The 27,819-nt window shown below is 45.9% G+C and overlaps 1 protein-coding gene across 3 annotated transcripts in view; it reads left to right on the top strand.

Annotated features, from left to right (window-relative positions):
- Positions 1 to 12,997: 12,997 nt before the first annotated feature.
- The window catches only part of FHL2 (four and a half LIM domains 2), a 50,929-nt gene continuing 36,107 nt past the window's right edge, over positions 12,998 to 27,819 (top strand). For 2 of the 3 annotated variants that reach the window (XM_069770147.1, XM_069770144.1), the window contains exon 1: positions 20,350 to 20,623. The gene's annotated coding sequence lies outside the window, so the exon portion shown is untranslated. Of the gene's footprint in view, positions 13,016 to 20,349; positions 20,624 to 27,819 lie in introns of those variants that run through there. The other variant, XM_069770146.1, reaches the window with a different exon arrangement.

The raw sequence follows: 27,819 nt of genomic DNA, 5'->3' as shown, positions 1-27,819 counted from the left end.
CAGCTGTAACGCTTGTTCCCCACTTGCACGCTGCCATGCCTTGATGGGGTTACAGAGGAGATGGGTGCGGGCAAGAGCCAGGTTTGCAACTTTTCTGTGTGCTTATAAAATGGTCTCACAGCTCCAGTGAGCTAGATATTGCAGGGCTAATGGCTGGTGAAAAATGCAGACTTTTTTTCCAGAATATGAAATCTTGTACAGTATTAACTGAACGTTCAGATAACATAAAAACACATTTTAAAATCACCTAAGCATATAGGTGGAAGTGGTTTAATTTCTTTCAAAATAAAATGTACTGAAGGGTGCCAAGATTCCCCAGTAAAAGGCTAAAACCCCGGCAGAGGCCCAAGGGTTGTTAAATCACCTTTAACCACGACATGTGCCCACGGGTGAGGGGAAGACGCGGCAGTGCTGCTGTGACCAAGGAGGCAGGATCGTGCCCTCCCGAGCTGGGCTGAAGAGCTCCTGCTGGGAACATCACCTCGCCGTGGAGAGCCACGAAAAGGAAAAGGAAAAAGGCTCTGAAAGGAAAAAGGCCGTGGCCAAACGTGAACATCTCAGTGGTAACCCCCCAATTGCATCTTTCAGACTACCCCAAACTTGTACCTGAGAGTCCTCGTCAGGCTGAGTATCGATAACTCAGGGAGAGAAAATGTCCGAGCTGTGCTGGGAAGCGGCTTCCAAATTATGAGACCGATTTCCCTGGAACCAACTCTGAGCATGTTCTTAAGACCCCTGGGTCAGGAAAAGATGTAAATGTGTGCGAATGTCCGTCCTGTCCGAGACACGCCACGAGCATGTACAGTTCTTGGAACTGGGCACAGGTTTAGGTCTTTTCCTGGGGCTGTGGGGTCACAGGCTTGAAAACCAGGGTTGGGAGCTGATCCCAGAGGATTGGTGGGGTGGCCATGGACCCAGGTACCAAGAATATAGTGGGCTCCTTGTCTTGCAAACCAAAAATATTTCCTCCCACCTCCCTCACCCCTCCGGGCCGACCTCTGGCACCTCTTGCCCACCGCGACAGTGGAAAGATGCAGGCGTAATCTCAGAGAGAGGGTGGAGGAGAAAAAAAGACCCGTGATAACAATGGCCTCCATGGGGAAATGTCTGTCCCTGGTGCAATCTGTCCATCTCATAACTACATTGCTATTTATCAAACCCCCATCGCCTGTGGGTGCGTAACGCAAAACCCCAGCTCAAGGGAGACGAGGTGAAGAAGACGGCACGGGGACTCCCGCAGGCGATGCACCTGACTTCCACCCAGACCTGGCTTCGAGATCTGCCCTCCCCAAAGGCAGGGCTTTCTCCTGCCCCAAAGATGGGGCTCAGGCCCCCCCCGGCAGAAGGACAACCCACGGGGGAGCAGCAGGGCACCTGGCTGGTGCTGGGTGAGCCTTACGTGGGGAAAGAGGCCACCGCTGTCTGCAGGGACAGCCGTGACGCCGATGCAGAAGGAGGGTGTCCTTGAAGGGAGCCGTGGCTGCCGTTCTGGTAAGCTTGTGGCAGTGTTTTTCCGTTAAATCCCGATTAACTCAGCCTGAAAGGCTCAGCTCAGGCAAGCGTGGGATATAGAAGGACTCCTGGAGGCAGCTCAGGTAAACTATACGCTTTACAACCTCTGCTTTTAGTGTCTTGTTTTAAGAGTCTGTTAACTTAGCGTATAAATCACATCTTTTAATATAGGAAAGTGAGATAGGTCTGAATTAGAAAATGCCTGGAAATTCAGGTTTTGATTGCTGTTCTTCCTCTGTACTTCAAATTAAGAGTGGGCTATTAATGGCAACACGGAAATTCCTGAGTAATGCAGTTTAAGCTGGATGTTTTAAACCATTTAGACATAAAGGACCAGATTCTCCTTTATACAAAGGCCCTAAAGTGATAGAAAATAATATTTAAATCCTCTTTCAGACCTAAACATTTTCATTAAGAGTAATTTTTATAGTATGTGTCTAATCCAATCTAATCTTGCAAAAGATGGTTTAGTGCTTTTAGTACAAAGTATTTACATGATAACTGATAAAGTGAATACATCATTTTGCCAGCTATTGAAAAATACTTAATAATTCCAGTTGGAGCACTCAGCTGTAAGAGCTGCTTTCCATTTCAGTGAACTTTCTGCTACGGAGAGGAAAGAAATGATTCCTCCACATGGCTGAGCATCAGGTTTCTTTGAGCATGAAAGCAGGCTTGTAAAGGGTCAGTGTTTATGGTTGCCTGTGTCCAGCAGGAGTGTTTTCTGACGTGCAAATAACCTGCCATCCACTAGCATGCTTTAAGCAGCTCTGCTTTCAAACCTTCTTCTGCAAGCCTGTGTCAGCCCAGCCCAGCCTGTGCATGGATCAGCTTCATTTAAGGAGGTGGTAGCGTAGTTTCTGGGGTGCTGTGTGAAAAACATTCAGTGGCAAAATAAAAAATTGAAAAAGGTATCTGTGGACCACAGACGGGCTCTCCTGCCCTTCTCCCACTCTGCATTCAGCTCTGAAGACAATCTCTGCTAACTCAGAAGAACACCAGGGGTTGATTTCCAGCAGAAGGTTGACTCGGAGCAACTCTTTTTCTGAAACAGTCCTTACAGCTACCAGCTGGGGGTTTGCCTTGTTTTGTTTTAGCAGTGCTCACTGTTTAACCAAGTGAGGATGTTTAACCAAGTGAGGATGTCCTCATACTTTTGGGTAAGCTGAATAGTGCTCTGGGCTCCACAGGCTGTACCTGGTGCCTGAGGTGACTCACTCAGATGTAGATATTTAAGCTGTAGCATCTACATGCCCTCCCTCCTGTGTATGTGTACCTCTGACTTTACATCCCAGGAAATAAAATGACTGCATCGCACAACCAAACATACACCACGAAAAAATCCACTTAGGTGCCTGGCAGCTCAGGAATAACCTCAAGCTGAAGCCGCAGACTCCCTCTGTATTTGAAATATTTAGGGACAACACTGATTTTACACTCACTCGGCAGAGAGGGGTGGGCAAAGGGCTGCCCTCAGCCCGTCAGGTCGCTGACCGTTGCAATGCTTTCCACATGTGGCAGCCCAGCTGCAGGACCCGGCTTCTTATACAGTCACCCCCTCTCCCTGTTCCCATAGCTCTGCCGCTGCTCTCATGCCAGATCTAGCAACAAATCTAGATGAAAAAAAAAAAAAAGAAAAAAAAAAACAGACAAAATTTTGGAAAAAGCCACTTTATTTCAGCCTAGCTGGGGAGGTAGTTTGTGGATAAGAGTGAACAGCCAAGACCAGGCAGGGCAAGAATTGTCTAAGCCATCTGATAATAGTAAGCTAAAAGTTGCCTGGCAGATGACACGTTAAAACTGGCCAGACTGTAATCTGGAGTGAAGGGAGAGGGAGGAGAAAAAGGCCAAAAGAAAAGGCAGGAAGGAGAGGACTTGTACCCATCTGGAATTTCATCCTGGATGGAGCAGGATGGCTGAGATCCTCTTTCTTGGGCAGCTACATGTGTCCCTGGTCCATGGAGGCTCTGTGGTAAAACATGACTTACCTGGGGAGCACAAGGAGAAACCCCCAAGTGTCCTGCACTCCAGTCACACCTGCACGACAGGTTGTACTTCTGCCATGTCACTACTCATCTATGAAAAAATAACTGAGAGGATGTTTTGGGGGACAGCTAATGTTACAGTACTTTTCTGAAAGGCAATCTACCCACGGCAACATTGCATAGTTGAACACCAGGCTCCCATAAATAATTAGCAATGCAAATCTTCGCCTCGCCTTTTATCTTTGTCACTGTGACTGGAATGCACCCCACTACCATCTGTGATTATATTTCATGCGTCACTAAAACCACAAGGTATGCTTTTTACATGCCTGATGTCCACCCCTCCACCAGCACTGTCCATAAATCTCCTTTTTTTCCTAAGATGCTAGGACCCACTGGCAAAATCTGAAGACTTGCCAAGTATTTGCTTGAAATATTAATATATTGTTAAAAACAGGAGCTCTTCACGGAAGACATATCTGACATTTCCAAGGAGTGTCTGGTGAGCTAGAGTATCTGGAAAGTATCTGTTGTGAGCGTGATGGAAGAAGTGGTTCAGAATAATCTTTTGCAGCAGGAAGCAGTTTCAGCAAGGACCTTGCTTCACTAAAAAGAGAGATGCTGACAGAAGCTAACCTAAACCAGCTACAATATTTGTTATCGTTGTTAGCAGTTTTGATAATAATAGCCATAGCAACAACAACAATAATGACAGCAATAATTAATCAATGCAGGATGGGCTGCTCGCAGAAGGTTCATTGCCCCAGAGCCTTACCTGCTTGTTTACTGTGCTGTACAGTGCAGGATCCCTAAAAGTGACTTCATATTAAAGAAAAAAAAACCCCAGGTCTGCTTATTTTTAAGAACCACTGCAAAGTCTGTGTAGGCTATGAAAACATGTGCAGTCTAAGTAGTGAAATAAGAATTGAAAAAAATAAAACCCCTCAGATAATCCAAACCAAGAGCCTTTCCTTGAGTATACAGCAGTGATCCTAAACAAAGTCAGGGACACTGCTTAGGGCAAAGGCTTTTTGTGCCACGGCACTATGGAGAAACAGACCGTTCCCTAAGGGATCATACACCTTTTCCACAGGTATCTCACTTGTCTGGGTACACCTACAGGCTGACAAAATGCTTTTATCCTGAAGATTGTTTAGGCACCCAAAAATTATTTGACATTAAGAAATATTTATCTCAGTGTGGTCCTATGCTGCCAGCTTGTTGGGAAATCATAGTACCCCAGCGAGTAGGTTGCAAAATCTTTGCTTAGGAAATTATTTTGTTTTTCACCTCTGCCACAATGATGCAGGTGTAGTTTACCCACCCACAAAGAAATCACAATTACTTTGTCTGAAATGGCCAGCATTAACACTGTAGTGAGGAAAAGACAATGAATCTTCTGCCGTATGATGCAGAGGTCACAACAGCCCAGACTCTGATAGCAGCGGAGAGAAGATGTAAGGTGACTGAGGACGAGTTCTAGATCAGACTCTCACGTTCTTGTGTGCTGTGGTGTGCGTGTATGAGCAGTTTTCATAATAACTGGTACGAAGAAGAGGAATTTTGACAGCATTCATGGGAAAAAAAAAAATCCCTTCTTGCTTATCTTTGCATTTCTCCACCTGTGGTGCCACCACTGATCACCCTCTCTGAGCACCTACGGCACAGCTGGCCAGATGTGCTTCACTCCTTTGGCCTTTACCATGCCATAGGGGTTGGGAGAAGATCCTTAGAAGAGTTTTATTCCAAATCAGTCAGGTATGCTATGGAAATGCGTGTAACAGGGTGTTCGCATTGCCTAACCTAACCCACCCAGGACACGTGCGCCCATACCTGAGCCACCAGACTTCAGGAGTTTTTATTGATGGATTGAGCTGAAGGCTTGAGCCAGGCATGAGAAAAAAAGGCTGAAACACTTCAGGAGGGCTGCTGAACATCACACAGGTGCTATAGGTGTTTAAGAACGAGCTAACATTTTGTCAAGACATCTGTCAGAAATGGTATGTCTGTGGCGGATCTTGCCCAGGGGCCGAGGATTCAGCCCTGCTTTTCTGTGGCTTTGTGGTATTCAGTGAGTCCCATGGTCAGGAGGAGGAAAGCTGGAGGAAGCCACAGAGACCCCAGATTTCTCAGGAAGTTGTAACAGCTTAGAAAAGAAAGTTCATGAAAAAAACAGCTTTGGGGAAACATGAAGAGTATCAGAAATTTAAATTTTGAAACTTGCCTGAGGCATCACTTCTGGAAAAATCAAGCTACTACAACAAGTAGTGGCTTGATGTGGGATTTTCCTTACAACTATGTGATGTTCATTTTCACTAGGAAATGGTGCTAAGTGAGGAGGGGAGTGTGTGTTTTTTGCTACAAACTTCAATGTCTTTGTGAAAGAACCTGATAAGAGGCTTTGGCAAACCTTGTCCTGAGCTGTGCCTGGCACAAACTGTACCGAAGAGAGCTTATGTAGCCACTGGTAAATCACCTCCACCTCAGCTATTTGCAAAGTAAGGTCTGGGAAGCAGAGCCGGTCGAACTCATAGTAGTTTAATGAATCAGAGGGTTTAAAACAGTTGTCGTCATCTGAGCCTCTACCGCTCTGTCTGTCTGCATGTGGGACAATTTTATGGCCAAATCCTCATCTGGCCTCTTTAATAGCCTTGGTACAAGGGCTTGCATCAGTAATCACTCAAGTCTGTAGAAGTTTATCTGCCTGCGGCACCAGCCAATGTCTTGTCTGTTAGGCTGGCAATAAAAATTTGCTACCTAAGATTGTTTCCATATCAGAGAATAAAATTTAAAGGCTGACAGTTTAAAACACAGATGGCCTGGGCCAAATGGATGGTTTGGTGACTCTTTACAGAAATCACATAGAGTTTTTCAGCCTGACCCGAAGCAGATGGTGTGTTATCCAGAGACCTATGGTGTTACCAGGTACAGTGTCATACAGTTGCAGAGTCACCTCCACAGGGCTCCATGTGAAATTATGCAGCCAAGGACCAGAAGGACCACTCCTGTGATGTGCAACCCCATTGCTAATGGAAACTTCATTGCTAGAAGGGAGCCAGGCCCGTCCTCCTTTCTGAGAAAAGGTTCAACTACCCTATCACCAGAGAGACCTGTTTGTGTGCTGGAGAAACAGGGAAAGGGAGAGGACTACTTACAGAGCACTAACATGCGACTCTTGTAGGACATGTCTGTTTTCACCCTGAGGGTAAGGCAGGACACTCACACTTTTTACCACCCTGTGTTTGGGGCTTGATCCAGAGACCTTGAAAACTTTCCATTAACTTCAGTGGAGTTTGGATCATGCCTGAAAGCTACCCAACAGCCTGGAAGGGGGAAAAGATAAACTGACTTTTTCCCCTGGAAAGATCCAGGAGAATAGTTCAGGCAGAGAGAAGTAGGATATTGTGGCATTTTGGGTTTTGTTGGGGGTTTTTTTGTTGTTGTTTGGTTGGGTTTTTCTTCCCCGCAGCAGCTCATACTCTAATGCCTGGATTATTTTTAATGTTACATTCTTCTTCTTGTTGTGATTTCTAAGGAGAACAGCCCGCAGGGCCTTTGGCCATGGGGGCCGGCAGGCAGCTGAAACAGAGCAGCAGGAATTCCTGCAGAGAAACGCGGTCCAGAGCTGACAAACCCATCGCGATCCTTGTGACTATCTCAGGGGCTCGTCAGCAAGCTCCGGGAAAGATAGGGGTTTGATGTGAGCCGTGTTCTTGTTTAGTCTGGGCCTGGTCCAAAGTCAGTCTTAATGCTCTGGTTTATGTTCTGGCTGAACTAAGCTTTGCATTTCCATTTTTGAGAGATCCCAGAGAGCAGACTCCTGGTGTGAAAGCCCTATCAGCCAGGCTGCTGATGTGAAACAAAAATCTCACATTTGTTTCCTTTCACATCATTTTGGTTTAGGAGCACAGACACATTTAACAGGAACACTCACCCTAAAAATAACGTCTTCAGAACAGTTGGAGAATCAAGATTTTTACTTTTTAATGATTACATTAAGCAGCCCTGCTTTACGATCTGGCCTTGGAACTGATATTGCACAACCAATCAGCCTTACAGACAAAAACAGTTTTCACACCTTGCTACTTTTAAGATCAAATGCCTTTTAATGGCTTTTCTACTAATTAGCTGCCATAACTTCCCAATCTCTTGGCAGAGGCTCTTTTTAATGTATGTCAATAAAACCACCAAGCATCACGGACTTTTATTCAAAGTATGTCGAGAAGGGATAAGCAAGCATAATGGCACTGCTTTCTCCCCACTAATGGCCACCTACAGCTGCATCCCTCCGAAAATCAAACCTGCCCAGGCAGGAGTTGCCAGGAGGGGCTGGGAATGGGGAGACCCCTCAGTAGGGCTGAAGTGGCCAGGAGGACGGAGCAGAAGGCTATTGCTACAGCCCTGTCACAGGTTTCTCTGCTGCTAAAGCAAAGTCCAAAGCCCAGAGGCATAGCCCTCCATCTGGGATACAGGGGATTGATAAACCCGGTGGCTGTTTCAGAGACGGAGAGAATTGTGCAGCTGCCATGATGGTCCCTTACAGTTCCCCTCTTTTCCCACGGGACAGCTCTTCAGTCTGAGCGATGTGCCAATAAACATAATGTCAGCAAAGAAAAAAGCCATCTGAGTATAAATAAAAGGGGCCAAAGCCTCCTTAGCTGTGGTCGGTCTCTAAGCATCTCCGTGATCTAGATGTTGCCAACAGTAAGTCCAGCTCTTGCGCCCTCCCTCTCACAAATGGCTTTGCTCAAGCAGTATCAAGGGCTGGCTGGGCTAATATTAATAGTTGATATTAAGGGAATACACACAATCACACTAGGAAGTAATAAGAGATCCGGAACATGCCCTTGGATGCCCATTTTAAAATAAACATTTACGTTCTCAGTTCTTCAGCAGTCCACAATAGGACCAGCTTAATGCTATAATCTCAGGATTTGTCAGCTTGGATCGCACTGAACATTGGCCTTTCTAGTCTTACACTGCAAGCTGTCTCATTATTCCCAGCTAATGCAATTATTTGTGCTCATATTTTCCACACAGTCTCAATACAACACTCAGACATTTCAAACCCATAGTTTAATTAAATTATAGCAACCAGGGTTATTTCAGTTCCAGGAGTATCTGTGGCAGAGATGGTGAGGATAAATGTGGCACTTGTGCTTTCAGGGAAGGGGATAGACTCTGTTCTGTGTGAAGCTGAAGCTTTCAGAGGACTGACTTTCATTAGCATCTGAATCCTCTAGAAATTGAGCTCCTTTCGCCCATTTCAAGTTGGACGCTCCAAGATGGAAACCATCAAGATCACTTGCAGAAACTTTCTTACGCATGCAAGGAGAGCTGGAGATCCAGCTATTCCTCTGTGCTAAAGAAGCATTTTTACGTGGTTTAGACATCCTCTGTGCAGCCAGGCATGCCAAGACAGCATGGCTCCCTATGTGAAGCTCTGCTTGGCCTTTACTTTTACTAGCCACCCAAAGAGCAACGTTAAGTTTCTATGTGTTAAGTTATGTGACTAAAGGGCAAGCAGTTAAGACCAGCAAGGATCAATGATGACCAGCAAGGGTCAATGACGACCAGCAAGGATCAATGACGGATGGAGGCAGCCTAGTGACCTGAGCAGTGAAAACCCACTGAACCAGCAACTCCCTACAACCATCAAAGGAGAAGGATTAGACCATTACTGGTGTGAAAGACCCCATGATGAGACAGCCACATGGGTCAGACAGCCATGCATGAGAAAGGGAGATACTGCCTACCAGGATGCAGGACTTGGCATGGTAGACATAGGATTGTATGAAATTTCTTACGGGACGTTTTCAGGAGACTGTGGGAATGTGTGGGTCTGAGTAAGGGATGCTTATGGGAAGGACCAGAGGTGGAAAAATGGAGGCATCCAGATGAATTGGGGGGTAACAAACATGAGGAAATAGAGGGGAAAATGGGATAAAAGGGCCCAGTTGGGTATAGACTTGCTTGACTGAGTCCTGTGCTTCATCCCCACCATCTATCCTGTATTCTCACTATATCTTATTTCTAACTGGCTTCTGTGAGGGTGCACTCTCTGTCCTGAGTCATTTTGTGTGAGTGCTACCAGACTTCAGACCAGACTAGTAGGATTAGAGAGTACCAGCACCCAGAGGGGGATCACAGACCTCCGGGGCTCATAGGTCCAAGCGCCAGCAGCTGGAAGAGACCGGGAGCTAGGTGCCAACTAGAAGACACGGTGTCTATGACCAGCTCCTGAAGTGACCATACATTTGTGTGTATATCCCAGTAGTGGACTTCAATCTTGATCCCCCAGAAAGGGGGAACAGGATGGGGCTGTCTGTGCTGCTCACGTTTGTGTGAGCGCTGGTTGTGCCGATAAAGGCACCGATTCCTCTTTGTGCTGATCCGTGTGAACAGTGATGTGCATATTGTGTGTGTTTGCCTATCGGGAATACATGCTCAGCCTCGCTACAGGCTGGACCCCTGAACCCGGAGCATCCTCACCTTCATCCCGAAGCTCACCAGATTCAGCCACCCCTCACACCACCAACTTGCTGGAGACTCCATGTTGAGGCACTTTCCTAGATTTCCAGAGACAGACTCTGTCCCAAGAAGACTTCCTTTCCAAGCCTCATTATCAACTTTCAAAATGTCCCATGCAACTTGGGGAGAAACATCTGGCTGCCTCTGGCTTTGTATCTTTTCTCGGAGAATGGTCCAACACCCCCTTCACGTGAATCATCGCTTCTCTGGGAATGGAATGACGGTGGTTTGCCAGTTATCCTTAAATCACTCCTACCACCAGACAGGCTTGAAGATAAAGTAAGGAATGAATTTATTCAGGAATCCAAAGATCAGCACTACGATCTCCTTATTTAGAGGCAGCTGTGCAGAAATAAAAGAAAACTTACAGCTGCAGATAGATTATTCTAACTGTTCTCTGTTTTATCCAGTTAAAACGCTCTCAGCATGCTTATATACCTTTCAGCTGGAAACTTGTCTTTAAGCAAGACCTGGTCCACAGCATGTATTTCATCGAAGGGATGTTGATTCAGGGATATGTATGTCCTTGCACACCTCTTGTCTCCCCTGGGATGTTTCAGGTCCCCCTCATACCTCTGCCATTCATGCCATCACCTGGCCTGAGAAGTGTTGGTGCGTGCTGGATAGGTGGGATCTTCTGCCCAGACAGGGAAAAAATCTCACCATCCTGGTGCTTACCTTAATGCATGCTGACTGGGAAGGAAAGCTTCTCCTCAAAGGCAGAGCAGGATTCAAGCCTCCTTGCGTTAATTCTTTATACGCTCAAAACACCAGCTCATATATATGCATAAGCTAACAATCATAGTAGATATAAACATATAAACAGTGATAATGCATGTAGTTAATTGGATCTTGGCTGCATCGAGACAAGAATTAATGGTAACCAAATTATTTCAGGCTGACAATGACATGAACATGCTTGGTATGAACAATGTCCCTGCAATACCCCGTGAGGGTGTTTTCTTCCTTTGAAGGTATGGATGTACTGGACGAGAGAATTTTGGAAAATATTAAAACCAAAAGTCATTTATCATACTGCATATTCTATTAACACAGTTTTATTTTCCATCTGTTCTCCCAAATCCAGGATCCATGTTAGCCAATGCTTTGCACCAAGCAGTCCCTGTGTTTAGATCTCATATGTGACACTAGTACCCATCCTCGCTTACAAAGTTTCACAACTGGCCGCTGATGGCAAAAGTCTTTACTTCTTTTGTAAGGGCTGTAGACATACCTGTCCCTGTCACATTAACATCAGGAGGAATGATCTTGGGTTGTCTGACATTAACCTGATCTCACCCCTGTGAAGAATGATTTTGACCTACAGGTTATTTTGCTTTGCACAAGCACTGCTGGCCGGCTGGTGTTATGCAGGAGGGTTGTCCTTGATAAGATGCTGGCATTCAAATCTACCAAGCTACCAAGAAAAAGCCAAGCAATTTGAGCTGCTAGCACGATACCGTGTTTGAAAAGGAGCAGAAATGCTCTGTTACTGACAGTCACATTGAGAGATGACGCAAACCATTTTCCGTCATAGCAGCATAGGTCACACATTTGAAAGGCTCCTCTATTAAGTCCTTTAATGCAACTGCGTCAGAAAGGGGATTTGGGGAGATGTGTTCCTGGGATCCCCTGGGCCTCCTCTACCACACCTTCCTCCTCCTCCTGCCCCAAGCCAGCATGTGTAATGGAGGTGGTGAAACCCTCTTTTATAGACAGGGAAGCAAGTTTACATCACGTTTGGTGGAACTATGACTGCGGAGGGGCTCCTCCTGGGCTGGCAGCCTTGGAAAGAAGCTGCAGCAGGGGTTGGGGAGTGAGGGGTTTCTCCCCTGGGGGTAATGAGAGGTCTCATGGGAAGGGCCCATCACAGAGCTCAGCTTTGAGTCCTTAATCATTTCAGGTCAGGTCTGGATGCCATAAACCAGGGGAAAGAATAGAGCAGCTGAGCTCGTTAAGTGCCCAGGTGAGCTCCTACCAATGCTCTTCCATGGCGCTGCACAAGATGTCCTGGAAACATCTTGCAGCTTTGCAGAGAAGCAGACACCTCTGTGCTGGTTTGGTACCTAGCTGTAGAGTAAATGGAGATTCACACCTCTTCTGCAGCACTCAGATTTTTCTTTTTTTTAAGGTGTAACCTCCCCCAACCTATTAGATTCTATTAATGAAATGATTGTGTTTCTATACAGTTCAGTATTTGTTTTTCTAAAAATTTGATCTCTAGAAGTCCAAGTTGTCTCTGGAGCCCTTCCTGTACACAAAGATAGATCAGGACCAAAGCAGGATCAGAGCCAGAGAGCCCACAGGTCCGGGTTCTGGTGTTGTTTTAGGATTTGTTGTGATGATGCACAGAATTGAATGCCCTAAAAGCATTTCAGCATGCAAGGCAGAGATAACAACTTCTCTTTCTTTCTACTTGTTGCTTTCCCTTTGTTCTAGACTCTTCAATGCCAGGAGGCATTTTTTTTTTATACTTTTTTAGCTTTGGCAACTATTGAACCTCTTCAGGTCCATGCTCAATTGCAAACCATGGGCGATGCCTGCGGCTCAGGCAGGGATGCAGGAAAATGCCTTCTTCTCTACAGGCTCTTGCAAAAGAGCTCATTCTTCCTAAAAGATAGAAAGAAGCACTGCTGCCTGCTGAGAGGGAGCCAAGCTTATTGCAATCACAGATCAAAGCGAGGTGTGAACCTCTCATCTCCATCTTGGCAGGGTGCCCTCCAGAACATTTAACGTTTGTGCCCAGAAATTCAATGGCAGATTTGTTTACAGAAGTGTTTTCCAAGAGATGCTTGGGCTTCGCTCAGCAGCTGCCCTTATCGCTGGTGCCGGGCATAACCTTTGCGTGTCTGGGTGATTTATCGATTTGAACTGCTTTCCACAAGACTCCAGTTTGCGAGGCAGGGCCGTAAAACAGCAACTCGTCTCGGTTTGGCGTGCCCTGCCAAAACGGTGCCAGACGCGCACCCTCGTGCGGGGCTTGACAGGTGAGGAATAGCGCGAGAACATTTGTCAGCTGCAAGCGAAGAGGAATAACGCGCCGTAGGGAGATAAAGTTAAGCGGGGAGATGTGGGGGGGGGGATGCGGCGAAGGGGGAAAAGTGCAGATGTTTTGAGGAAACACCTGCTAAACCTTGAGGGGAAAGAAGTGGTGGCAAGGATGTTAAGGAGGCAGAGATTGAGAGGATTAGCTTGCGGGTTTTGTGGCTGGAGTGGAGAGGGGAGGTTGGCAGAACACGCTGCTGAGACCGCAGGTGCCCAGGGCAGAAAAGAAAAAAGGGGGGAGATGTGGTGTGCCAGCCGTAAAAGATGAGAGGAGAAGAGATGGTGCAAGATGGAAAGAAATGCAAAGAAAATTATGGTAATGCTAAGGTGGTCTAGTATTACATTGGATGATGGTTTTTCCGAGGCGTACAGGTGGAAATTAGGAAAAGATCAGCAAATTCTTTAGTCAGGACATGTGCAAAAACAGAATGCAGATTTCGCATGACGAAGACTCTAATCTCACTATCCTTCAGTTATATTGTATGTAAGCGTATCTTTTTAAAGCGTGAAAAAGGCACTGTGTATTTTTTCCCAACAATCTAAAAATCAGAGAGCTCTTTGTGTATTTTGATCAGTGTGTAACTAACAATTTAGCTAGTCTCAGCTGACAAGACACACATAGCAAAGACATGTTGCTTCCTTCTTCAGCATGCCTTGGTTTTGGTTTCAGCGCTCTGACAACTTAATGGCTAAACATGTCTGTCAAGACTTTCAAATTAATGCATGGCCATAGAATTGATTATTTGTTTTTTAATCGTTTCTGAAAAAATCTGAGCAGCTCTGATAACGACAGAAGTAGCACTGTCATTTAACTGAGGTACCATAAAGAGCTGTCCTCCTGGTAAATGTCATGTTCTCTGTCAAACTTGGCCATAAAATTAGGGTGCCCGTTTTAATACACATAGCTTTTTTCAGCCACCAGTAAAATCCCTGTGAGCTCTCACAAAAAGTCATCACTGAAACAGATAAAGTATTAATACAATCAGGTGAAGGCTTTTTATGTTATGGATGAGAAAAGAGGCAAATCAGTGACTCATCGAAGAGAGAAGACAAGCGTTTGAGGCTCATCATAGTCACATACAGGATCTGGGTGAGGGGAACAAGTAGGTGTCAGGTTTGACATTAATTTTGGCACTTGCGTCCAGGCTAATCTAGGCTCTACGGTGAAATTTTTCACATTGTGCTAAATGGCCTAAAAGGTCCATGGTAGCCCCGGGCTGCACTTCTATCAGCAAGGCAACAAACCGCTAGCAAAGATTGAGTTACCAGTTACGCAGCTGATTATGTCTCCGGGGGAAGGATATACACCGTAACACCAACAGCTGCTCTTTATAAACATAACTTTTTAATATTGCTGGGCTTGCTTCAAGTTGCACACGATGGCCTTCAGCAGGCTAACCTGAGCCATCAGGCTTACACCCAGGCAATGCCAAAAAGGGGGGGCCACTGTCCTATTCCGCAGTGTGCAGAGATGATACCAGGCTTAAACATTTTATGCAAGATTTTAGATTTATCACCACTGCCAGCTGCATTATCCTAGTTTCTATTCCTGTGCTGTTTTGGGAAATGCCTTTGAAGGTAGTATAATATCATACTTGTTTTACAACTGAAGTCCTACTTAATATGTCCTAAGAACAGCCTATTGACTGTGATGTAGTGTGTGCAGACAGGACAATTTTGGGGTGCACCTCTTCTTGAGACCATGTGCCCCCCACCCAGCATGAACCCTGAGGCAGAAGATGTAGGGAAAGGGCTATCACAGCCACTCTTGGGGATTTTTGCTGGGAAATGTGCTCCTGCCAGCAGGATCCTTCTAATGGCTGTGGAGGTCTGGGAAATTCTTAGTCTGCTAAGGGTTGGGGTTTTTTTATGATCTCGGTGTATTTTTCAGATCTTGTTCTCAGCAATGATCTCTCTCATAGTTTCCCCTATAAGTGGGAAACCTGAGCCCCAGGGAGCTTAATTTGATTTTTTTAAAGTGCTTGGCACTTGCAGCTCCTCTGTCCTTCAGTGGGACTTGCATGCACTTGCCAGGTTTGATAATGTGGATGTCAGTGTCATGTCCAAGGTCACACAATGAATTAATGTCAGAGCTGGGATTATTATTGCTTATGGGTGGGCTGGTGATTACACCTATGCCTAAGGCAATCTACAGCTTCTGTTACAAAGGTCTGCTTTAGTCTCTTATGCATGCCAAAATAAAACTGCTTAGGCTGAAATTCCTTATCTATACAAGCACTTTTGTACCTGGGGGCAGGCGAAGCAGACTGGGCTCTTGCTTGCTTAATTTTGCTAGTGGCAATTCCCAACTCTTGCTGCTGAGGTCGCAGCACTGTACTTCTCTCAGATAACAGTTATCTCATGAGAAAATACCTCTTTTCTAAAAGGAGTCCTGAAAGTTTCTTTTGCACATGTACTCATACTCACTGGTGGGCTTAGGTACAGTGGGGTAAAGATATTAATTCAAACAGGCAGGTGAGTGTGCAAATGGGGCACCAAAATTCAGTGTTACTGGGACTGCTTCTCTCATCTGCTTTGAATTCAGGCAATCACTTGGATACCTTTGTCACTGCAACCCACAAATAGGTATATCTCAGCTTGTTGTTAAGTGAAGCCCGCTTAGCTTTATCAGGACTTAGTTTGGTGGATTACGAGGGTAGAATTAGTTTTGGACTGAAGAAGTCTTAGCATGATCCAAAAACAGCAGCTACAGCGAACTGAACGAGTATTTCAGCCAAAATGGGAAAGGGCAGAGGTGGGGCCACGAAACAGCTGCTAAGAGCAGTGGCCTTTTGTGAGCTGTAGCATTTGCTGGGCAGATAAATGAAGTGAAGAAGAAATGATTCCTGCTTTTCCAACTTTATTTGCGCTCTGATAATATATCCAGAGGTCCCTCTGGTTAAGAGGCACCATCCAGTCCTCTCATTACTCAGGGCGTTTGTCAGGGCTGTGTCACTAGATTGGCAAGGTGAACCCTCAGATATAGGGCCATTAAGTAGGGGCAGAAAGGCAGCAGTGCAGCCTGGGGACGGGATTCATCTCCCCCTGTGTGAGCGGGATGGAGAGGGGGAGAAAGGGGAAAGCTCCCTAGGTTTTCCATGCAAAGTTTGGGTTCAGAGGTTTTGGAGAGTTGGGTATCTGAATTTTTAGACTAAGGCTCATCTGCATCATTTACCCCAACGTGGTATTGTTTGTGCTGGAAAGAATGCTCCTGCCTGTGCTCTGAGCCTCTGCCAGCCCCCAGGCTTGGGGGGTGCAAGCTGCAGAGACTGGGGATGGGAGGGACCAAACACCCTGAGCATTTGGGTTCAGAAACAGCTGGAGAAATTCATGGAAAGAAAAGGAAAAGAAAACAAAAAAAAATCCATCAAGGTCATTAAATATAGTTTGCTTCTGTCTCAGAGAGTCCCCAAACCAAAACCTCTGCGAATTCAGGAAACTGTTCTGGGGAATATATATTCCCAAGCATGAACCACTGGCCATTGCTGGAGGCAAGAAAATGGGCTAGGCTAACCTACATCTGGCCCAACGCAGGCATTTTTGTGGCACACTACACACAGCAAGGGCATCTCACGCTGAGTGAGGCGCATTTCTCATACCTTCAGTCACCAGAATTTGGCTGTCTGGTGTGAGTCATCTCCTCTCCTCCAGGAGATAGTCGTCATCTCTCCTCCTCAGCAGCAGGAGGTAGGCACCTCCACCCACCAAAGAAATCACGCAGATAACCGGCTTACACCAGATGCCAGCTTTGGATGGCAAAAAGTAGGTGAGGTGAACTGCTGATGACAGCGCCCATGGAAAACACAGAGGTCACAGGGCTGCGAGCGTTTCAGCCTGCTCCCAAGCCTGCGCGTATCTTTGCGGCGATGACATCTTCTCGGAACCTCGGCTCAAAACACAGGGCAGGAGGGGAAGGCGGGCAGAGATGAAGCCCTTGGAAATCACACGTGCTTTGCTGCTTCGTGTGAAGGCACCTCCACCTCGCTTGTGCTCCAGAGCCTGGTGGCAGAGAGGACAACCACCCACTGAGAGGGACCTGGGGTTGGGATCCTCCGGGTTCTCCTCCATCCTCAGGAGCCTGGAGGTCACTGGCATCCCTGAAGCTGCCGGTGCCGGAGCCCAAAAGCTGCCTGCCGCGAGGATTTTCACAGGCATGGGAAGGCCTGAAGGTGTGCAACACTCCTGACACCCCTTGTGCCTCCTGGCAAAAGGCTGCGTGCCCACAGGTTTGCATGGGAGTCAGTGTTTGTACATGCTTTTCCTCCAGGTGCGGGGTGGCTGGGTTTGGGGTTTTATGTGCAAATGTCTTATCTGGAGGGTACTGGTGTGACCTGTGGCTGCGAAGGGCTGGAAGAAGGAGACAGGCTGATGGGTTGCTAGCACAGCCAAATCCCCAGTTCATAACGGCAAAAGCTAATCCCGTCTTCCTCACTGCCAGGGCCTGAGTGTAAAGTGTTTGCAAAATATTGACTACCAGCAAAGTCTCCACAGGCTCCCTCTTCCCCTTTGGCTCTGCTGCTAAGTCTCTGGCAGTCAATATCACATGTACAGAACCTACCTCTAAATCCTCCAAATTAGATTAAAGGCTCAACAACATCATAACATGGTTTTAGTCCCTGTGCTACCTACCAGGAACACAAATGTCAGGACAGCAAGGTCAGATTCCCATGACTATCTGTCAGTAGAGCTCTTCCTTTAGAAAAGGTAGTAACAGTGCAAGCTGGAGAGATTTTTGTTTGTTAAAGCTATCCTGAAGATTTACATCCTTCTTGGATGCCCACAGTCTGGCATCTTCCGTGACTTGCAGAGAATGACGGGGTGGATCCTGATCAGTGATAAAACTCCTAACCTTAGTGTAACGAAGAGGTAACAGGACCTTGGTCTCATTTCCACAGGGTGCTGTGCTTAAAACTTGCAGCATTTCCTTTGCCGTTCCGAAAGCACAGAAAGCAGCCCTTCTAGCACATGCACCTCCCGTTGCCTTGGAGCAGAGAATTGGCTGAAATTCTTGCTTTGCCTCCTCCCTGTGCCTTAGCCATGGGAGCAGCGGGGCTGGCTCCGGTGCCGCAGACCCATGGCAAAAGGGCCTGCCATGCCCCCGCTGCTTTGGGCCAGAGCACTTCAGCCCCTCTTTTTAAAGGGCTAAATTCCAATGCTGCTATAAAGCTGAGAAGCCCGGAGATGTCTCTACTCCCAGAAAACACCCACAGGAATACTTCTCCTCCATCGTTAGCAGCTTGACTTGTCACTGATGCTTTAGCCTTCTGATGGCATCCTTTTTCAAGGAGCCCTCCTTTCCCCGGTGAGCATCATCAAAGAGTAAAGCAATATCCCAAATGAAACTGGGACAGTTTAGAGGGGCAGCGGGGGGGCAACCAGCTTTACAGGACGTTTGCTTTTTTTCAGTGAGAAAAGCAGTAATGTTTGCATTAAGAGATCTGTAATCCACCTTCTCAAGTAGTTAAGTGTGCTGGGAGGCCACCTTTACCCCAAGCTGGTCCCCAGTTGCTCGATGTTTACACCAGATCCAAATGTGCTCTGTAATCGGGCTGACACCTGGGGATTAAACATGTCGTTCGTGCCCAGAACATCCTGGGCTGGGGCTGGGGACAACCATCTTTTATCCAGGTTGTTTCTACAACATCACCGGACCTTTGAATCATGCAAACAAAAAAAATGGCTAACATGAAAAGGTTGAGGCTTTCCAGAGCTGTCCAAACATAAGTCTTAACTACCACATTTTTGCTGCTTATATGGCTTTTCATAACTGTTTATTGTTCTGGGAAGTGAGAAAGAGCAGTTTACATGGTAGCTAAAGGAACATGTGGCAAAAGACCGCTAGCTCTAGGATGAACAATATTTTAATCAGAAATCTGTGGGATATTTCTCTTATCTCCCTAACTTAAGTCTCTAGGCCACGCTCCTCATCCACGGTGCTTGGAAGCTGGGCATTTCTGCGTGGACGAAAGGAGATGCGTGCAAGTCATTTGTTCCAAGAGACTTGACTCAGGCTGTCAAATCATGTTGCTTGGCAGGGGCCGAGGACGTGCTGTTATGAGCTTTTTTATGTTAGGATGAACCCTTCAGATGCCAACTTCTCATTGGCTTGGAGTTAAAACCGTAAAACCTGACTGGGCTCCATGTCAAACCATAAATCAGTTTGTCATGTCAGAAAACCTGGCACATGGTTTGTGTTAGTATCCAGTCTCCAGGGCTTGACCCATGTTTGTATCCAAACGAGCTGAGACAAGCTGGGAGGTGACGCTATCTCCTAAAGACTATTGCTCGACCGGCACTCTGAAGAGAAGAGAGAGATTAAGGGAATGGGGGGCTCTTCAGGACTGTGGAATTAATAAATAAACCCAGCAAAGAAATCAAATCCCTCAGCAAATATTCCTGCTTCGGTCAGGAGGAGGAACAACTGGCAATCTCAGTTCAACAGCACAGTACTTCTTCAGAGAAGTATGCCGCTGTGTAAGAGTCATTTGCCTGCACATGGAGGCTGCCCAATGCTATTTCTTCACCTCCCTGTCGTAAAGAGAGATTTTCCTTTTCCTCCCCTTAAAAAAAACCACCTTAAAATAGCTGAACTTCGTATCAAGGGCTGTGTCTCTGCCGCAGCTTTCTCTGCAGAAGCACATTGAAATGCAGAGCAGGACCCAGCACCGGCAAGGAGGTGGGCAGGTTGTAACCCCCCGCTCTGCGCCGAGCCTTGCTCGGGCACGTTTTCCTCCAGACCCAGCAAGATGCTGCCCACGGGAGCTGCTGGAAAAGCTTTTTTCCACCTCTAATCTTTTGCTCCTTCCGTGTACGAGCATCCTCTTCACCCGGCGTCACACCGGGTGGCGAGCAAGCTCCTGCCCACGCAGATTTATTTCGTGACCTCAGGCTAGTCTCTAAAGTCACTGGGGTTTTTGCTGTGGAATGGGAGGACGGGCACTACCGTTCCCCACATGAGGAGGTGCAGGGGTAAAACGAGGCAGGACCCGAGGCACGGGCTCCCCTGCAACAAGGCTGCCCACCTGGGATGGACAGACAGGCAGGCGAAGGGCAGCTGGAGTTCGTTTAGATCTGCAAAGCAGTCGGCATTTCCTAGGGCGTTTCTGTCAATCCCAGAGCCCCGACAGCTAATCTGGTTGAGAAATTAGAGTTGCTCCTAGCTCAGCCAAAATATCTAGCCCTGAAATATCGCCCGGCTCCTTGGGGTCCCTCGCAGGACCTCCCTACAGCAGGTGAGTGTATTTTAAGACCAGGCACTCCCAAATGGAGCAGAGCGAAGGGCCGGGGCCGCTCAGGAGCTCGGCAGCCCTTTCTTCATACCGCTTCAGCTACGAAACCTTAAAAGGCTGGTAGTCACGGAGGTGCTGCGGTCCTTATCTCCTGCGGATGGCTGGTACTTTGGAGAGACTATATTTATAGCTCATCCGAAGCACAGACGCCTAACTGCCTAATTACTAAACACATAGTTTGGGCAATTCGATAAAGCAGCGAGTCCCCGTCCTCTCTCGTTCGCAGGCTCACAAGCAGAGGCAGCACCGAGCTGCAGCAAGGTAAGGCAGTGCCTTGGTTTGGTTTTCAGCGTCCTTTGGGCCTTTTTCTCCTTTTCGCTTTCCCTTTGCAATGATTTCTCAGGGCTCTGGGTAGATATCCTGAGGGGAGCGCTGCTTTCTTAGGGGAAGAGTGGATTTTGAGATGTTTGTTCCTTTCTTGCTGCCAGGGCACATACGGAGCGTGTCTCTTTGTATTTCCAGTCTGCTGTTGGGAACCAGGTGCTAACCAACAGCTGCTCTTTAGTTTCTGCACTAATAATACGCTGTCATGTTTTCATGTTCTCAAGGAACACAACCATGTCTAACTATAGGCACTTTCCTGTTTGAATAGCAAACTGAATGACTTCAGCCAGAAAGCTTTTGATTAGTTTTTTTTTTCCCCTCTATCAGCATTTTCTTCTTTATGATGAATATTTGGGAAATGAATAGATAGTGGAAAAAAAAGAGGACAGAAGGAACATTTTACTTTTTTCCCCTCTTTCAGACCATTTCCTAATGGCCATGAAAGAAAGAAAGGCAAATTACAGGCGATGCTTGCTGATTTCGTGTTTAAACAATCACTTGTTATGGATTACAGCAGCTGTGTGAAAAGGGAAAAGAAAGCAAAGCACCGAAACATAACTGGGTGTCAAAGCAGGAATTCGTCAGAACTAGCCTGTAAAATAGCATTAGCAATAACTGCCAAATGCCAATTATCAGGCTATTGTTACATTAAATTACTTTTAACCTCATCTCATGAGAGCATTAATTTTCAAATGAAGCCAATAAAAGAAGACCTCTTTGGAAAAATAAGATTGTTTGTGCATGTGTGTACGTTTGTTTGGATGCATTTACACAGGCATTTTTAATATAAACATTCTTGTAACGAAAGGCTTTTTAATGCAAGGATCACAAAGTATGACACAAAGGTAAGAAATATTAATTTACTTTTAGCCCGAGAACTAAAGCTATTACCTTTTTCACCAGAGTTTGTTTACTATTCCATTATTTAGGAAATTAAATGAAAGAAGGCTTTTTTTTTTTTTTTTTTTTTTTTTCAAAATGCTGAGCGACCCTTGCTCCACGGACTTTGACAGGATCACAAATCCTTGGCACCCCTGGGAAGCAGGACTCCTTAGACCTAACCCAAAGCCAAGGCTTGTAGGAAAGCTCAACTCACTTCAAAGTGGTTGGGATTGGGCTCAGTCCCTAAGTGAGGATTTCAAAGGCAAAAGGGTAGGTCTTTAGTTGGTCCGAAGCTGCTGGAGATCCACCAATTTTAGGTGAGAGGTGGGTGTTTACACCAGGTGCTGATCAGGCTGGTGGCCGTGGAGAAGTTGGGTCCGGTCCCCGGTCCATCTCTTGGGCTCTCTTCCACCTTACCTGTGAAGAACAGCACGTAACTTCAGTGGAAGAAAAAAAGGCACGTAAAATGCCAAATTGTCTGCACACACGCCTATCTTCTCTCAAGGCTTACTGTCCCTGCATGGATGCCTTGGAAGACTTAATGTCTCCAGACACCGCAGCTGGCATCTCAGCATGTCTCCCTGCCCTCCAGCAGTAACAGTCCCACCACCTGACCGTGGTCTGGTCTCTTCAGATCTGCACAGAGCTCCCATCTTCTGCTCCCCAGCACTGGGGAGATGAGTTTTGTAAGTTGGCTGGAGCCCAAAGGTAGCTCGTCCCACCAGAGAGGACAGCATTGACTCTTAGCAGGCCACCAGCGGGAGCTGGCTGCTGCCTTAGCCGGACCCACTGCTCCTTTTGGTCTGTTTTTTCCAAAATCTTGCTGTTAAGCTAAACTGATGTGCCTCCGCAGTAAATTGTGCAATAAAGGAATCATGTACAAAACAAATATTTTTTTATAGAATAGTCTCACTTCTCCCTTACTAGAAATTTTCTCATGTCCTCAAATTCTTTGTCTATCATCCAAGCCTCAGGCTAAAACAATAAAAATAACAAAATCGTTCTGGCTGGGCACTTAGTGTTAAAGTATTGCCACTGATGTATTGACAGTATCCCCCCTTAAAAACAAGAAGCAGAAGTAGCATTCCAAACATGCGCAGCAAAACATTAGGGTTTTTTTAAAAAAATATGTTGGCCAAAGATCTTTGGCTTAAAAAAATGCAGGAACATACATACTAATGCAGGGATTTTTCACTGGATTTGAATTTAAAAGTGAAATAAAACAAAAAGACCCAAAGCCTCTTCCCAAAATGAACCCATTCTAAAGGCAGTCTTTCCAACAATAATACTTTGTTCTTACCTAGCATTTGAAAATATGATTAATGGATGAATAACTTTACTTTTTCCCTTCCAAACAGCAAGCCATCAGAACAAGGCAGACCTTTGATTGCAGCTGGCAAGAGGCTGGGAGGGGGCAGACTCATTCAAACACTTCTTTAATACAGAAAATGAAAAAGGCCATTTTAAAAGGAAGAAAACCAGAGAAGGAAGGGAATGTGAATACTGACTTGGGGGTGAAATCCTGGCCCCACTGAAATCAATGGGATTTTCTTAGAAACATCCACTGATAATTAGCAAAGCTCAGATCTCCTCCTTTTCCTTCTAATTCTAATAGTGCCAAACTTGTGTAGTTTTGCACCACCGAAGCGCATTTTCACATTTTCCCTTACCAGTTTTCCCTTTTTTGTAGCTGTGTATTGTCTAACCAGAGCACAGGCACCCTGACACAGTTGTTTTTCAGCAAGATGAATTATTACTGGCTGCAGTATTTTATCTTTGGCTTTATATCACAGTGAGTACAGTTTCATGCTGATAAGTCTCAGGCTGTTTCAACAATGTTCATCATCTAACGTTGATTAGCTTTGAGAAGCATAGGTCATATTACACAGAGTCCTAGTTTTTCTGAAAGCAGTTGGAGCAATTCTGCCTGGTTTTGCTCAGCTCACTCTGACACAAACATGGAAGGAGCACTACCAAACACCTTTTAAAGGAATCTATCAACTTCATAAAACTCAAAAAGTTTCTGCTGCAGGTTGATTTACTGGCTACCATTAACACATGCCACCAAGTAGTAAAACTGAAAGAGCTAGAAGAAAAAATATTTTCTCCCAATTTCACTTTATCTTTTCAGTAACATTTTGTGTGAAGCCAGTTGTGCAGGTTTTCTTTTATAATATTTTTTTTCCCTGCTATCTCTGTGAAACTTCCATATCGCAACAAACGAGAGGAAAACTCTCCTTTAAAAAAGGAAAATAAGCACACTATCAAACCACATTGTCGCGGGAGTAGAATGGGCACAGACATGGGGACAGAAATTGTTTCACACACTTCATAAACAAAGCCTGTCAAGCTTAACGGATTTTTACCAAAGTCTCACTAGAAATTTGCATGCTTTCTGTTGGAGGGTAGTAGGTAACATTGACTAGTGCTCCTTTTTGGTAGTCTGCAGCTAGGGAAGCAAAGCCTGCAAAGCCTAGAGATTACCATACGAAAACAGGAATACCTACAATCTGCAGATACCACCACACAGAAGCCCATTATTCTGTCATTTATCCCATTTTTTCAAATGCTGAGTATCCTAATTTCCTATGCATGAAGTCCATTGACTGCAACGGTGCAGAAGGCAGCAGGACACTCAAGGGCTTAGGACACCGATTATAATACAAAGAGAGAGACGTGCCAACACTGTATAGCATGAGACTCCTGGTACAGAACAATAAAAGAGAGGAAGCTATCAGAATAAACTCTATTTGTTGTAGTTTTCAGCTTGTGGGTGTAAGCCCCAGCTCAGGAATTCACATGAGCACAGGTTAAACACATTGTGTGTTACATACTCTTATGGCCCGCATTTCACATCATCAAGTATTTCTTCTCTCGACATCCTTTTAGGGGAGAAAAGTAGCACTTTTTCCTAATTCAGAAAGAAGTAAGGGCCAGATCTGAGGGCAGACTCAAGTGCTGAAGTGCAGCAAGGATCAGCAGGCTGTAGGGCTCCAAGAAATAAGTCTTGGAGACAGACTCTCCCCTCTTTTCCTTTCATCTGCCTTAAAAATCCTCTAGCCAACATGTGGGATGTTATGTCCAGCTCTGCTCAATTAAGCAAGGGGGGACCATTCTCTGGAGATTCATGAGTTGAACCAAGGCTATCCTGGTGCTGTAGGAACTCTTGAAAGTCTCCTTCCAGGTGCAAAGTGGGACCCAGAGCACAGAAGGAGCATGTCAGATGAATGGAAAGTGCTGCTGGTGGAAACAAGAACCTGTGTAGAAAGTGGAAATATTTTGTTAGGAATTTTTCCTCGCTTGGTGAGACTGTAACAGAGAGCAATAGTCTGCAGAAATGACTTTGCCTCTCAAAACAAAAGGGTGTGAAAGAGTTTATTCAGGAGTGAAGGGTTATGAAAAAGCATAGAAACTTAGGAGGAGGGACGGAACGATGATGGTTTTCTAGACCATCCATTCTCATCTGCAGGGAGAAAATGACACAAACCTATTTGAAAATTTGTAATGGCTATAGTCTTTTCAGCCAACATTACCTGAAAAAGTTTCAATCCAATGCACCTTCTTGTGCAAAGTTGAAGATCTCTGAAAAATTGGAGACTGCAATGGAAATGTTAACAGTCTTTTATAGAAATCCTGAATGGAAAGAAGAGGTTTTGCATGAGATTGGTACTTTCTTGACCTGATGCTATGAGTTAGACATGTATTCCTAATTATTTTTACTTCTGAAAAACATCAGTGTGACTGTGGTAACAATGACAATCAACCAGCTAGGACTCTGGTTGTCTCTCATTTTAGACTGACCATTTAAAATAAGAAGAAGAACAGAACTTTTCCTAATAGTGGAAGGTGCTTATGTAAGTTTGTTTGTTAGGCAATCAATGGGAAAATATTCAATCATTATAAATAACCTATTATAAAAGACAATTGGAATGTCTTATCAGGATGGAGAAGGTCATTCATTTGTAAACTGTTTCACCTTCCATCTCATCAAATTCAGCAAGAGTTTTACTCTGAGGCTTCCAAGACTGGCTGCAGAAACGTGTCTGAGCTTCATGGTAATAATATTCACATTTCTTTGTAGACCACAACCTTCAATAAAGCCATGGTGTTATTTGTAATGCCATCTTACTTAAGTCTTGCAGTTCAGTAACTTGCAGATTCATAACCTAAGGAGGAACTAGATTTATCAGTGCAATTAGTGTCTTAGGATACAGTTATTTGTTGCTGTGGAATACTGGTGGCTAAGCAGAGGGTATAATTACATGGCCTCGATTACAGGAACATAATATATGATGTGCACCGTAAAAAGACATATTGTTCTGCTTAAGATTTGTAGGCAGACACAAGTGAGAAAGACAGTGGTTGCAGATGTTGGCACCCCAGCACACACTTGAAAAACAACCAGCAAAACTGTCTGTTTCAAGGATCTTGCATCCACCCTCCACCAGGTCTGAAGACCAAGGAACCACAGAACTATAAGCAGCAAAGCATTCAAGAAAGGACTAGAGTGGGCCACAAAGGCTTTCTCCTGAGCCTGAGGAGCAAATGGTGCATGAGATAGAGGACCAGACTACGTGAACCAAACCACAGAAATCTCAGAAACAAGTTTTCTAAGGACATCCTTGTGGAAAATAGGTAGATCTATTTACTGTCATGTTTCTCTGTTAGCTAGTTTTGTCTCAGAAACATTTTGATTTATAACAAAATACTGGTCCTCAGGCCAACTAGCATGGCACAGTGTCCATTCAGTTGTACTGTCTTATCAGGCAAAACAAGATGGACACATCCACCCTCCCGTTAGGAGCAGTCCTTTGGGCAGGCCAGCCCTTGGGCCATGCCAGAGACCCCTTGGGAGAGCAACGGGGGCTTTGGGCTCAACCAGACCAGGGGCTGCACTTACGGTTGAACAGTGTGGACCATCCTCTGCTGTGTTTGGGTCAACACAAGCTACTGCTATAGATGCAGGCGGGACAAGAGGAATGGGCAATGCAGTCACCCTGAGAAGATCTCCCTGTCATTGGCACAAGGAGATTGCAGTATGCGAAGACAGTTGTTCATCCATCCTTTTCTTCTCAGCAGCCCTTGCTTTGCTTCCAGTGGCAAAATGCACACGCAGGGGTGGTGTGGCCAGGCCACCCTCTCCCACCACCATGAGCAGGAGCACCCAGCTTGCGTGCTGGGGATCATTGGGGTCTATGCATGGTCTTCCCTTTGTCCTAGCCATTCCCCGCCCCGTTATCATTGCTTCTTATTGGAGTCTGCCACTCCACCCAGTTGCCTGCTTTTGGTAATGGTTTCCTCATTTGCTGAACGAGAGAGGCTGAGTTAGCAGACACCTAGCACGTGAAAGGCACGGGCACATCCAGCTCATCGTGCCTGGAACGGGTTAGGGTTCGGTTACACAGGAGGTTGTGCCAGCTGCTGGGACAGGATTTGTGACCAGATTCTCAGCTTGGATTCCTGCCCAAGTACCTAGAGCCATGCCTCCTTTCTGCATTTTCCCCCTGCCCTTACAAATGAAAATGTCAGATAGATACGCAGCTTACTAAAGGAAATAGCAAACAGCTCCGCATCCGAGGCATGCTCATGTAGAAAGCCGGCAGGCTCACGTAGAAGCAGCGTGAGCACGGCTGTAGAAGAACTGTGGGCACCCAAGCAGAGCAGCCTGCCTTCCTCCCAAGTCTTCCTCTGCTCTATCCTGCAAGTGAAGTTTCTGCTGCCTGCCAGTGCTGTGTCTGCTGCCAGACAATCACAGAATGGTTTGGGCTGGAAAGGACCTTAAAGATCATCGAGTTCCAGCCCCCCTGCCATGGGCAGGGACACCTTCCAGTAGACCAGGTTGCTCAAAGCCCCATCCAACCTGGCCTTGAACACTGCCAGGGATGGGGCATCCACAGCCTCTCTGGGCAACCTGTTCCAGTGCCTCACCATCCTCACAGTAAAGAATTTCTTCCTAATATCTAATCTAAATCTACCGTCTTTCAGTTTAAAGCCATTACCCCTTGTCCTATCACTACATGCCCTTGTAAAAAGTCCCTCTCCGGCTTTCTTTAAGTACTGGCAGGCTGCTATAAGGTCTCCCTGGAGCCTTCTCTTCTCCAGGTTGAACAACCCCAACTCGCTCAGCTTCAGGAGAGGTGCTCCAGCCCTCTGATCATCTTCATGGCCCTCCTCTGGACTCACTCCAACAGCATGCCAGCCTCTTCTCTGCATTTTTTTCTGGACAACCAAGTGCTAGGAACTCTTCCTTG

Source organism: Haliaeetus albicilla, chromosome 25 (assembly GCF_947461875.1).
Source record: "Haliaeetus albicilla chromosome 25, bHalAlb1.1, whole genome shotgun sequence".
Taxonomy (NCBI): Eukaryota; Metazoa; Chordata; class Aves; order Accipitriformes; family Accipitridae; genus Haliaeetus; species Haliaeetus albicilla.
Note: the sequence above shows the minus strand (reverse complement) of the source record. Positions and strands in the feature narration are given on the sequence as shown.